Source organism: Aegilops tauschii, chromosome 6, assembly GCF_002575655.3.
Source record: "Aegilops tauschii subsp. strangulata cultivar AL8/78 chromosome 6, Aet v6.0, whole genome shotgun sequence".
In the NCBI taxonomy this organism is placed as follows: Eukaryota; Viridiplantae; Streptophyta; class Magnoliopsida; order Poales; family Poaceae; genus Aegilops; species Aegilops tauschii.
The window spans coordinates 2,979,285-2,992,438 of NC_053040.3; positions in this window are offsets into that span (position 1 = coordinate 2,979,285).

The following is a 13,154-nucleotide window of genomic DNA, read 5'->3' on the forward strand; positions in this document are numbered from 1 at the left end:
TTCTGCTTACTTGAAGGAAAGAGAAGAGGAGAGAGAAGGTAAGCGGGTTTTTCATGAAGAGCCAACTCTAGCACATGCTCATAGGCACTTTATGAGAATGAAAGATGAGCCACTTAATAAAAATGTAGTACACTCTTTTGATCTATTATTATACATGTTGGCTATAAGATGGATTGTTGACGACATGGCACTGGCTTATAGCCAACAACTAGCTATATTATTAACCATGCTCTTATCTCTTCCTCGTCCACTTCCTTTCTTCACAGCGCCGCAGTCCTCTCCTTTCCCCATCTCTCTGTAGCAAGCCAAGCACCACATCCTTCATTTTTTCCGATCCCGTCGACCTGCTGCTCCGGTGAGCTAACTCCTCACCTCATTAGCTCCCTTTCCTCCCCCGAGGGTCGTTCACCTCAAGTTTCCCGCCATGGAACTTCTTACCTGGTACTTCCATGGCTCCAGTAGCAGCACTGTTGCTTCCATTGCGGTGCTCCACACCAAATCGAGGGGGAGTGGGTGGGGTGGGGTGGGGGGAGGGGGCAACACCGGCAAGCTCCTTGGGTGGGCGCAATGGTCATGCGCCACCCTCCTCTCGTCCTCCTCTGGTCATTGCGCACTCCCAGCTCCTCCACCGCACGGCCGTGTTACGACCACACACCGGCCGTGCTACAATCGGTGACCGGTCGTGCTACAACCGACGCCCCGATTTGCTACAAGGGGTGACAATTATTTTGTGGCAGCGACGACGGTCCTGAGATTTGCTGCAACCGACACCAGTAAAGTTACCAATGGCGGCTGAATTTGCTACAACCATGCGATGACAACCATGCCAGTCGGCAACAATGCCACGTTTTTTCTGCAACAGGCAACCGGGAAAGCTACCACCGGCGCCCGGATTTGCTACATCCATCCCCGGCGACACGACGTGCTAGAAACCAGCGCCCAATGTTGCTGGAACCGGAGCGCGCCCTCACCAGTGACTTTTTTTTGCTGGAACCAGCGCAATTTTTTGCTGGAACTAGCTAGTTCGTTCGCTAAAATTGAACTTTTTGGAGTTTGCTATTGTGACTTTTTTTTGGAGCCATTGTTAATTTTCGCTGGAACTGGCTGTTGTTTTTGCTTCAATAGACCATCATATTTTTTTGTTCGCTGAGATTTTTTCGCTGCAACCGGGTAGCGACGGAGCACCATGAGCTCACCGGTGGTGGCTGGTCGCATGCGGGTCCATGGATGGACTCGGCGACGCTAGCTGCCTTGTCCTCTCCCCACACGGGGGCACGTTGATCTGATTTTTGGGGGAAAAGTCAAAGGTATGTGGGAGTCGGAGGTTGGGGACGAAGTGGAAAGCCGGATCCGACGGTTGGAAATTTCCATATCAGACGCACGGGGCGCGACCGGCCGAAATTTGCACCGGCGCCTAGCACTCGCCAAAGAACAAGCCCTAATTTGGTGACACACGTGATGTCATATCAACATAATAAGCCACATAAGAGTAAGGATTTGGATGTGCAATGACGACAGGATTTGCTAAAAGTATTACACCCTTTATCAAAAAAATTAGTACGTGCACAACCAGATTGTAGAAGGACAAGTATGGGCTGTGCAATCGCAATGCATTGATCGGTGCACCAGGCACGTATATATGAGTACAGAGGGGCCACAACCTCGACTATACAGAGAAACTAGGAGGTGGGCCCAATACACAATATATATGTACACAATATACTCAACACAGATCATTCATACAAGGAAATAAATACTGGATAACTAATTACAATTCGGAAATACGCAAATACAGACATAGGAGATATAAATCCGACATTCCTAACCCGCAGACGTAATTTGCCACCAAAATTCGGAAACTTTTCTTAAGGGAAAAGAATCATCTTACTTGATTTAATGAGGGTTCATAATATGGGAACCTACTGAATAATTCCAATTGTATTGCTTGATGTTTACTGCATGGGATCAGGGTTACCGATCCTCTCTTGTCTCAATCTCTCTATATATATACACGATCCATCCAGTGTGTTGATTGGTAGCAAAATATTTCTCATCGACAACCAAGTGATCGAGTGCCTGCCTAGCAGCCCTAGTGTTGCACCGGCCGGCAGGGTATGGACAAGTACATGATTCGCATCCTTGCACTAGCAGCCCTAGTGTATCTACACCTCGTATGCTCCGCTACCGTTGCTCAATGTAAGGCCATTAAGATCTCTTTTGCTTCTTGTCTACTAATTCGCTGTGTCGTTTGTTTATAGCACTCTAAAATAATTGCATAACGACGATGTAAGTGCAGCGACAGTGGCTGACACGGACGGCAAGAAGATCAATATACCAAACGGGTTGTGCGTTGAGATGGGTCCTGACGACTGCAGCGACAGTGGGAACTGCTTCCGTTGTTTGGTGAAGAAGGCCTACTACGACACTATGCGTGAGTGCAAGACAGAGTGTAAAAAAGCATCGTCTTTGCAAGACATGCTGGTGGCCATGACGACGTCTCCTCCTCCTCCTTCTCCTTTACCCGCTCCTTAACTTTACAACCTGATGTGCCGATGGAAATACAGCTGCTCAATAAAATCGAGTAATACTCCAGCTTGCAGTTGTTGCTGAGTACTCCTCTGTAAAGAAATAGTATAAGAGTGATCACGCTCTTATATTTCTTTTCGCAAATTGCAATTGCACTTTTACTAGCTAGAAATTGTTGGCGGCTAAGTTGTAGTAATACACCCTAGGTATGTAATGTGACTATGTGAGGTCTAAACCAGAAGCACTTTTCTTGGATACATGTGCAGAGAATACTGCAGAAAAGAGGCGATGAGTGGGTCACTTGAAAAGTGGGTTTGATGAGAACATGTCTGGATGATGATTATAATTAGAAGGGTTGGGTTGGGACTGTAAAAGGTAAATTAACAAGTTTCTTCAGTCTCTCTCTATGCTTGGCAAGTTTCTTCACCCCCAACCTTTGCCCAGCACCCCAGCAGGGACGAGCTTAAATACACAAGCCTCTCCCTATAATCACCAACCATGACAAGTGGGAGACTACATGATCAAGGCTTTTGTGGGACCCAGGGCCCTAGCGAGCTCTTTATTATTACAAAACATGTACATATTACAATCCATAAGTACTAGAAGAGAACAAGAATAATGATTAACACAAGTAGACCCCCCACCCCCGCGTCGCCAACCATAGGCGACACGGGCGACGATCGCGCCGCCGGCCCTAGGCCTCCTCCCCTCGTCTCCTTCATCCTGTCGCCGCCTGAGGTCTCATCGGCGAAGCCTGGCCTATGATGGCGGCGGCGGGGCCTTATCCCTCACGCGGTCGTGGCGATATCTCCGGGCGGCGGCGGCGCATGGTACAACGGAGATCCGGCAGCAAGGAGCGGCGGGATCCCTTCGGCGTGTGTGACGGCGGCGTCAGCGGAGGCGCGACCTACCCACGGCGGAGGCGCCCCTGTGGCGGCGGCCGGGATCGCGGGTCTTGTCTTGCCCAGATTGGGCGGGCCGACGGTTTCGGTGTGCATCTATAGGCAAGCGTGGTGGGCCTGGCAGCGCCGGCAGTAGGAACCGTGGTGGTGCCATGGCCGGTCAGGCGGCGGCAGCCTCGATCCCTTTTGTCTAGTCCCCAGCAGAGATGGCGGCATTCCGTGCGCGAGATGCTTGAGGGAGGCTCTTCGAACAGATCTGGGTGAAAACCTGATGTCGGCTAGCTGCCAAGGCCGACGGTGGCGGCGCTGCCTCCGTCGTTCCCTTCTTGAAGGCATCACCGTGGAGAAGTTCAAGGCCACTCTACGCTACCTCCGGGGGAAACCCTAGATCAGTAGACCAGATGACGGCGACGCTATGGTGTCGTTTCCCTCTTGAGGGCGTCATTCGCAGAGGTGTACACGGGCTGAGGGACCAGTGCAAGGCTTCTTTGGTGGAGCAGTGCTTCAGCTTACACATTGATGGCGGCGGTGAAGGAAATATGCCCTAGAGGCAATAATAAAGTTGTTATTTTATATTTCCTTATTCATGATAAATGTTTATTATTCATGCTAGAATTGTATTGGTCGAAAACCTAAATACATGTGTGAATACATAGACAAATACTGTATCCCTAGTGAGCCTCTACTTGACTAGCTCGTTGATCAAAGATGGCTAAGGTTTTCTAACCATGGACATGAGTTGTCATTTGATAACGGGATCACATGGACAAGACCCATCAGTTAGCTTAGCATTATGATTGTTCAGTTTTATTGCTATTGCTTTCTTCATGTCAAATACATATTCCTTCGACTATGTTTGGCAAGTTTCTTCAATCTCTCTCTATGCTTGGCAAGTTTCTTCACCCCAAAAATAACAAATTTGGCGTCAACACGGTATAATCGACGTCGCTCATATACATGGACATACACTATCCTTATAAATGCACGCACACGCCTTATCCGTGAGCATCTTCGAGAGACGGGCGTGGTGAGCAATCTTCAAAAATCATTAAAAAAATGCGCACCCACAAATTAACACATGCTGGCACCATGAAAACAATTTTTGTGTGTGTATAATTTATTCGATCTGATGGGCCTCACGTTTCTCTTTGACCGTTAATTAAATGGGCGGGGCCGCATGACAACAGTGTAACTGGGTTCAAAAGTCGTACAGGAGATATGGACAGGTAGATACAACGACATGATTTCACTGTCATGCTTTATATTTTCGTCTTCATAAAGAAAAAAACGAGCCCCCCAATTTGTTGGGACACCTCAGACACGTGATGTCATCTCGGAGTACACCATTTTTCTAAAAACAAATGTAACGTGCACAACCAGATCATGTATACAAGTCAATAAATATTGGATACTTAATTACAATTCGGGAATATGCAAATATAGACATAGTAGGAGATATAAATCCGACATTCCTAACCCGCATACGTAGTTTTTCACCAAGATTCCGAAACTTGTCTTACAAAGGGAAAAAGATCATCTTACTTGATTTATGCTTTTAATGAGGGTTCATAATATGGGAAGACACTGAATAATTCCAACTTTATTGCTTGATGTTTACTCTTGTCTCAATCTTCTCCCTATATATACACGATCCAGTCCCTTCGGGGACATCCGATATACACGATCCAGTCATATGTTGATTGGTAGCAAAATATTTCTCCTCCACAACCAAGTGATCGAGTGCCTGCCCATTGCACTAGCAAACGTACAGGAGGTATGGACAAGCACACGATTCGCATCCTTGCACTAGCAGCCCTAGTGTCTCTACACCTCGTGTGCTCCGCTACTGTTGCTCAATGTAAGACCATTCAAATCTCTTTTGCTTCTTGTCTAATCCGCTGCGTCGTTTATTTCTACCACTCTAAAATAATTGCATAACGACGATTGTTCGTTTGTTACTGCTCCATGATATACAGGCCGAATCATGACCGGCGCGGACAGCGAGAAGATCAAGCTGCCAAATGGGCTTTGCATTAAAGTAGGGCACGAGGACTGCAAAATTAGTGGGCTTTGCTTCCGCTGTTTGGTAATAGAGGACGGCTTCTACGACACTATGCGTGTGTGCAAGAGAGAGTGTAAGAAAAACTCGCCTTCGCAAGATACGCTGGTGGCGCCATGACGATGTCCCCTCCTTTACCTGCTCCTTGATTTAACGGCCTAGCTAGTCAACAAATTGGCTTATGTACTTACAAGATTGTCCCAAGAAATAATGCCTGACGTGCCTGTTGTTGCCGAGTGTTTTGGTTTGGCAAATTGCGCTTGAACTTTTACTACCATTTGAAAGCACACAATTTGATTTGGTTTGAATTCTAGCACTTATTGCTTGGATTGGATTGGATTGGTTTGGTTTGGCCGGTGGATTTGTACATTTATGGGTTGGGCTGGGTTTGGTTTGGATTACAAACTATTCCCGGGTTTAGGTGCAGGTCCCATGTCAATCATTTGGTATGTGTCGACGAGCGAGTACCGGATAACGTAAACCCTCGTAACACACTGACATGAGCGACAACACCACATCGGTTATCGGTGCGTAAAGCAGACTGCATTTCTTATATGTCTTTTTTTTCAAATGTTTCGCCCAACATATATAGGTTAAGTGAGATCTTACAGACAGAAGCGACGTACCATAGGTCCAATTGTGGGCGGGCCAGACTAAGAAAATACATCCACCCTGTTTTTATGTCATCCTTCCCTATTTTTCTGCTGGGCTGGGTGGGTCAAGGCCCATTTTGGCCCCAACGTAGCTCCGCCCCTGGGTACATGTTAAGATTGGCGTACAGATTGTGCAGATAAGGCTCTAAAATGTTTACGGTCGAGCGGCGGGGTCGCGGTGGAGTTGGGGGAGGGTGGACCAGCGGCGGACGTGGCCTTCACGGCCAAAATTGCTGTTAGCAATGGTGGGGTGGAGGCACGGTCACAGCGCGGTCGCGGCGTGGGAATGTTCCGTGCATCGGTTGAGGCTGTGTGTGCAAGGCGTATTATTTTACGGCAACCACCCAAGTTTTGCAACACTTGGTGTTGTATTTTGCAACTGCCCTAAATTTTTGTAAAAAAGTTGCAGCAAGGACTGTTGTTGGAACACTAGTTTTGCCTCCAAATGCCCTATGAAACGATTATGCCCTATTTTAGGGCAGTTATTGGAGATGCTCTAATTTCATACAAAAAAAGATATGTGCATTTAGAGAATCTACAGCCCCCTCCCCCCTCTCCTTCACCCCGTCGTCCCTAGAAACATTCGCCGGTTAAGCCCGGGCGCCGCCGGTGATGGGGACGGCGGGGATCTAGGCTGCAGCCCGTGGTCTGGAGGGACCGGCGACGCGAGATCGCCCTTCGGTCTTCGTCTTTCCTGACGGTTCGGCGCTGCTCCGGCGGCTTCGTGAGGAGGGCGGATCAGGAGGAGTGTGGCCATGGTTGACTGGTCGGCGGCACCTCCGGTCAGATCTGATATGGCCGGTACCACTGGCGGTGGTGGCTATCTCCTCTGTCGGAGGTGGTCGGCATGAGGCTGGATGGTCAGATCTCGAGATCCGCCATCTAGTTCCGGCTGCGAGTCAGGAAGACATAGTTGCCGGTGAAAACCAAGCCGATGGCGACGTTCTGCGTCGTTACATTGATAAAGGCATCGGCGTGTAACTACTATCGACCCACTCGTGTTGCTCTCGGGGAAACCCTAGGATCTGGTCTTCCAGATCGGACAATGGCGGTACTGTGCTGTCGTTTTCTCTCTTGGGAGCATCGTTTGTGGAGCAGAGCTAGAAGACAGAGGCAGGAGGTGGAGCGACATCGTCTTGCACGGAGCTTTCGATGGAGATGTCTAGTCATGCCTGGCCGACAGGTGCTATGTCATGTCTGGTCGGCAGGTGCTACGCACGACAGATCTTCCAGAATCTTCGTGTCTGGACGGACGAGCGCGGGGCGGTGGCGCCGTTGAGCACCGTGGTGGCGTCAACGGATGGACGGATTGGCAACGATGATGCAAATCTCTCTCCTGAAGATGGGTCGGCGGTTCGATGATGAAGGCGGCATCTGAAACGTGTGCATGTGGTGTACGCGTTAGGTCTGCTGCACCGGCGGTGGGTTCAGATACGTTATGTGGATGGATCGGCGACGACACCGGTTTTAGATATGGGGAGTGAGAGCACTCCACATTATCGAGTTTTTTAGGTGTGAGTGGTGGCTTCGGGTGTCTTGATGTATGTTTTTGTCAGACCTATGTTGAATAATAAATAAAGATGGCCGTATGCATCGATTGATGCAGAGGCCGGAGGTCTTAACCTCCTTTTCCCAAAAAAAGAGCATCTACAGCCGGGCGCCCTATATCCATCTCATACGCCCAGGCAGGCAGTCCGGTCACTGACTGGTCACAAAATACCGATCCAGCTGGAGCTCTCAAACGAACCTCAAATGCCCGGGCTGACCGGCACCCCTCATATCCGTCCCAAATGTAGGGCGGATATGAGGCGGCCCAGGGCGCCTGCCATGTCAGCCAGGCCCATCGATGGCCCACCCCGACCCCACAAAAAACCCCGTGCGGCAGAAACCCTAACTCACTCCGCTCCGCTCCCCTCCCCTCCCCGACGCTTCCATTTCCCCAATCTATCCAATCCCTAGCGCCGGCTAGGGAGGCGGCGAGGGTGGCCAAGCTCAAGCGCAAGCAAGACCGCATCGTCCAACGCTTGCAAGGCTTCCTCGTCATCTCCGATTCCTCCTCCGACGGGTCCGACGGCTCCGACGTGGACCCACCTCCTGCCGCGGACTCCTACAGCTACGCCAGCAACCGGAAGGGCAAAGGGCCGACAAGGAAGTGGTGAAGATCTGTCTTTATTTCAAGTTTTTAGTTGTAGTTTGAACTTGTCCGTCGTATTATGTGTATTATGTGAACCTTGGCTATCTTTCGATGATCCAGCTGTGATCTTTTGATGAACCGACCGTATATTGTATGTCCGCTCATGATCTACGTAGTTTTTATCAACGTTGCATGATTTAGCATGAATATAGAAGACGGAATATAACATACGTGGGTGTGGAGACGCGCATATAGGGAGTGCCCGGTCAGTGCCCGCGGACGCACCCGGCGCGTCCGCGGGCGTTTGAGGAGCCAGATTTGCTGAGTCCGGCTGTAGATGCTCTTATATGAGAGGTAAATACGCAGTGGTGCTTGAACTTGCCAGCAATGTTTAGTTTAGTGCATGAACTTGAAAAATACACCGAACTGGTCATAAAACTCAAATATGATGCTAATCCCATCCGTATACATAAAGTATACGTAAAGCGTGCCGACGTGGCACCATGTGTATAGCTGACGTGGCATGGGGCCCATTGAAACTGGATTATACTAGAATAATAATAGCTATGACTAATGGCCTGCAATCAGTGCGGCCCATTTAGCACATGTTCTTTTCTATCAAAAAAATAAAAATGTATGTACATTATAATGACAGTAATACAAATAGAGTTCAACAATTCATGTGTTACAGATGCTTTTATATATATATATATATATATATATATATATATATATATATATATATATATATATATATATATATATATATATATATATATATATATATATATATATATTATAACCATGTCTGTATAATACAAAGTAATAAACATATTTTAAAATAACAGTTTATGAATATTATTTTAATTATTCAAACATTTGAATAATTATACACATATTTTTATAATTCAAAATTATCTTGTTATAGAACATGTTTGTATAACTAAACAATATTTGTAATTTAAAATGCTTATAGAATAATGAATCCTGTATTATGTTGACATTATATAAAAATTATGAATATAAGCCACGAGTGAAATTATACACCAATGAATATTCAGAATATTTAGTAAAATAGTATTTAATAAATAAGAGGTGAATATTTAAAAAAAATACAGGAACGCTTTAGTAAGATATTTTATTGCTAACCTCCATATATTTATTTTTTGTGCACACCAATATTCGTGCATGAATATTCGTGTACCATGAGCTTATTATTTATGTACCACAAATTTTCATAACCAACAGCGTGGAATGGAGCCTTGTTTATGTTTCTTTTAAATAATATATGTGCACACGTATATTTGTTGAGCACGAGGTAATTATTAATAACGCATGAATATTCAAATCTAACTTTTAATATAATATCGATCAGACATAATCCATATGTGCAGATCACATTTTATTATTCCATCACATGAATGAAAAAGGAAAAAGGGGCAAAAGATTCTCGAACCAGCTACGCCACGTGATTTTCATTCAGATTTCCGCTATTTATTTATTTTTTGAGGGGTTCAGATTTCCGCAAAAAAAAATTGAGACATCAGATTTCCGCTTTTTTTTTTTGAGAAACAGATTTCCGCTAAATGAACCAACGCGCACGCACCTGGGACTTAGCAAGTCCAGGCCCGTTTGTCCAAAATAAACAGAGCAAGTCGAGGCCCAGGAGGAGCCTAGCGAATTGGGCCGCAGCTGATTTATAATATCATTGTGTTGCTACTTGCTACTTGCAATTTACTCACAAAAAATATCTATTTGTACAAATTCTCAAAAAGAAAGGTTGCTACTTGTACGTCACACTTAAAAAGAAGTTTACGTGTATGTTCACTTGAAGTCCAAGATTTTATCAAATTAAGAATCTATTTATAAAAATATTTGTATTTTACTAATTTTATATAACTACGTCAAAAAATGAAGTAGTGCATGTTTTGTCCATGTAAGTGAAAAATCGTTCTTGTAATTTTGAAGAGTGTTCGCTTTTCTTGGAGAAACATGGCTTTTTTTAAAAAAAAGATATCATCGTGTATTTAAAAAAGTGTTCATCGTGCATTTAAAAGAATGTTTATCATGTATTTTATAAATGTTCATTTTCTGTTTTAGAAATTATACATGACCTATTTCAAGAAAACCTATCGTGTATATATATATATATATATATATATATATATATATATATATATATATATATATATATATATATATATATATATATATATATATATATATATATATATATATATATATATATATAGTGTTATATATTCATCACCCAGGATGCAGAATAAGTTAATCTTCACCCGAGGTAATCTTACGATCACTTCCTAAATAAATTACGTTTAGAATATAAATAGTTACATGCACATTAATTCAATATGTAAAATTTGGTCTAAAAAAAGTTATAAGATCAGAAAAATCACATTTTATGTATGTTTTACAATATGTTTTTACATTTGTAATTTTATGTAACATAAAAATATTTTTTACGGCGAGTACATATTTTCTTACGTCTTTTTTTTATGTATGAAATAAAACAAAATTTACAAAACGTAAAAATATGGTGCATTGATGTCAAAATAGAGAGGGGGTGAAGAATAACTATTCCTCACCCATATATATATATATATATATATATATATATATATATATATATATATATATATATATATATATATATATATATATATATATATATATGACGGCCATATGGGACACCTAGCTGCCCAGGCTCCTTGCTTGTCTACCATCGGATTGCTTTAGGATGTGTGCGTTGTGTGCAGTATTAAATTTGTACATTTATTGCAATTTACTAATTAATTCCATTAACTGCATGTTAATTAGCGACCACTTGCTATAATTAGAAGGTAGTCATTAATTAGCATGCACGTACTACCAAACACTCCTAATTTAGTCACGCATGTGCATGTGAAACACTAGAAAAATTCTATAGTAATTAATGCATAGAAAGTAATTATTCAAAATTGTCTAATTTTTTTGTACGTATTAGTAGTATTGTTGACATGCCTTTTAAACCGAGGTGTGCGTATAGTTGCTATGGGTATAAGAAAAATCTAGTTAATATTTATGTACGTAACATATCATCTATCGAGGTATTTAGTTCCGTATATATATCCATTTTAAAAAAAGCTAGTGACATTTATGGGTATATACCAATAAATTTCACATCGAGGTATTTACAGCAATATCTTGAGTATACACTACTTTTTTAAAACTTGAGTATCCACATACAGATATATCGGACTACGTTTGTAGGTATATAATACCTAAAATAAATCATAGAGTATATACGTGCATGCAAATTATTTGGAATAAATTGTAGGGTATATACGTTTGTATGTATCTAATACCTAGAATAAATCATAAAGTATTCGTGCATACAAATTATTTGGAACAAATTATAGGGTATATATGTTTGTAGGTATCTAAAAATACCTATAAATCATAGGGTATATACGCCTGTATGTATCTAATACCTAGAATAAATCATAAAGTATATTCGTGCATGCAAATTATTTGGAACAAATTATAGGGTATATATGTTTGTAGGTATCTAAAAATACCTAGAATAAATCATAGGGTATATACGTTTGCAGGTATAGGTTCTAATACCTATAATAAATCATGTGGGAATCAATCTACAATCAATGGCCATAAAGGATACATGTGCATGCACGCACAAAAGGAAAGCAAATTTTTGGGAAGGATAATAGTGATTATTTATAAGTAGGAAATGCATATATATATATATATATATATATATATATATATATATATATATATATATATATATATATATATATATAACCAAAAAGTCATAGTGTATTTTAAAAATATTTTTTATGTATTCAAAATTTGTTCATCATGTATTTAAAAAAATGTTCGCATATTTCAAAGGAAAATATGTATTTGATAAAAAAAACATAGGTACTTAGTACAAGTTAGAATTCACCAAAAATCTGAATGTTGCTTGTACCAAAAATAACAGTCTAACATTGTTATTTAAAATTCCAAGCGGTGATAACACTACTCATGACTATGAATAATTGTGTTTTTCTCTCTTTTTGCCGCTAACAAAAAAAATTGAGACATCAGATTTCCGCTTTTTTTTTTAGAAACAGATTTCCGCTAGAAAAAAAAATTGAGACACTACAGATTTCCGCTAAATGAACCAACGCGCACGCACCTGGGACTTACCAAGTCCAGGCCCGTTTCTCCAAAAAAAAACAGAGGAAGTCCAGGCCCAGGAGAGTGCGCACGATGTGGCCTAGCAAATTGAGCCGCAGCTGATTTTTAATATCGTTGTGTTGCTACTTGCTACTTGCAATTTACTCACAAAAATATCTATTTGTACGAATTCTCAAAAAGAAAGGTTGCTACTTGTACATCACACTTAAAAAGAAGTTTACGTGTATGTTCACTTGAAATTCAAGATTTTATCAAATTAAGAATCTATTTATAAAAATATTTGTATTTTACTAATTTTATATAACTACGTCAAAAAATGAAGTAGTGCATGTTTTGTCCATGTAAGTGAAAAATCGTTCTTGTAATTTTTAAGAGTGTTCGCGTTTCTTGGAAAAACATGGCTTTTAAAAAAATCTTTGTGTATTTAAAAAATGTTCACCATGCAATTAAAAGAATGTTTATCATGTGTTTTATAAATGTTCCTTTTCTATTTTAGATATTATACACGATCTATTTCAAGAAAACCTATCATGTTTTAAGCAATGTTTCATCGTATATATATTTGAATATTGTTCAACATGTATTACCAAAAAGTCATAGTTTATTTTAAAAATATCTATTGTGTATTGAAAATGTGTGTTTTTTAAAAAAATGTTCACATATTCCAAAGGAAAATA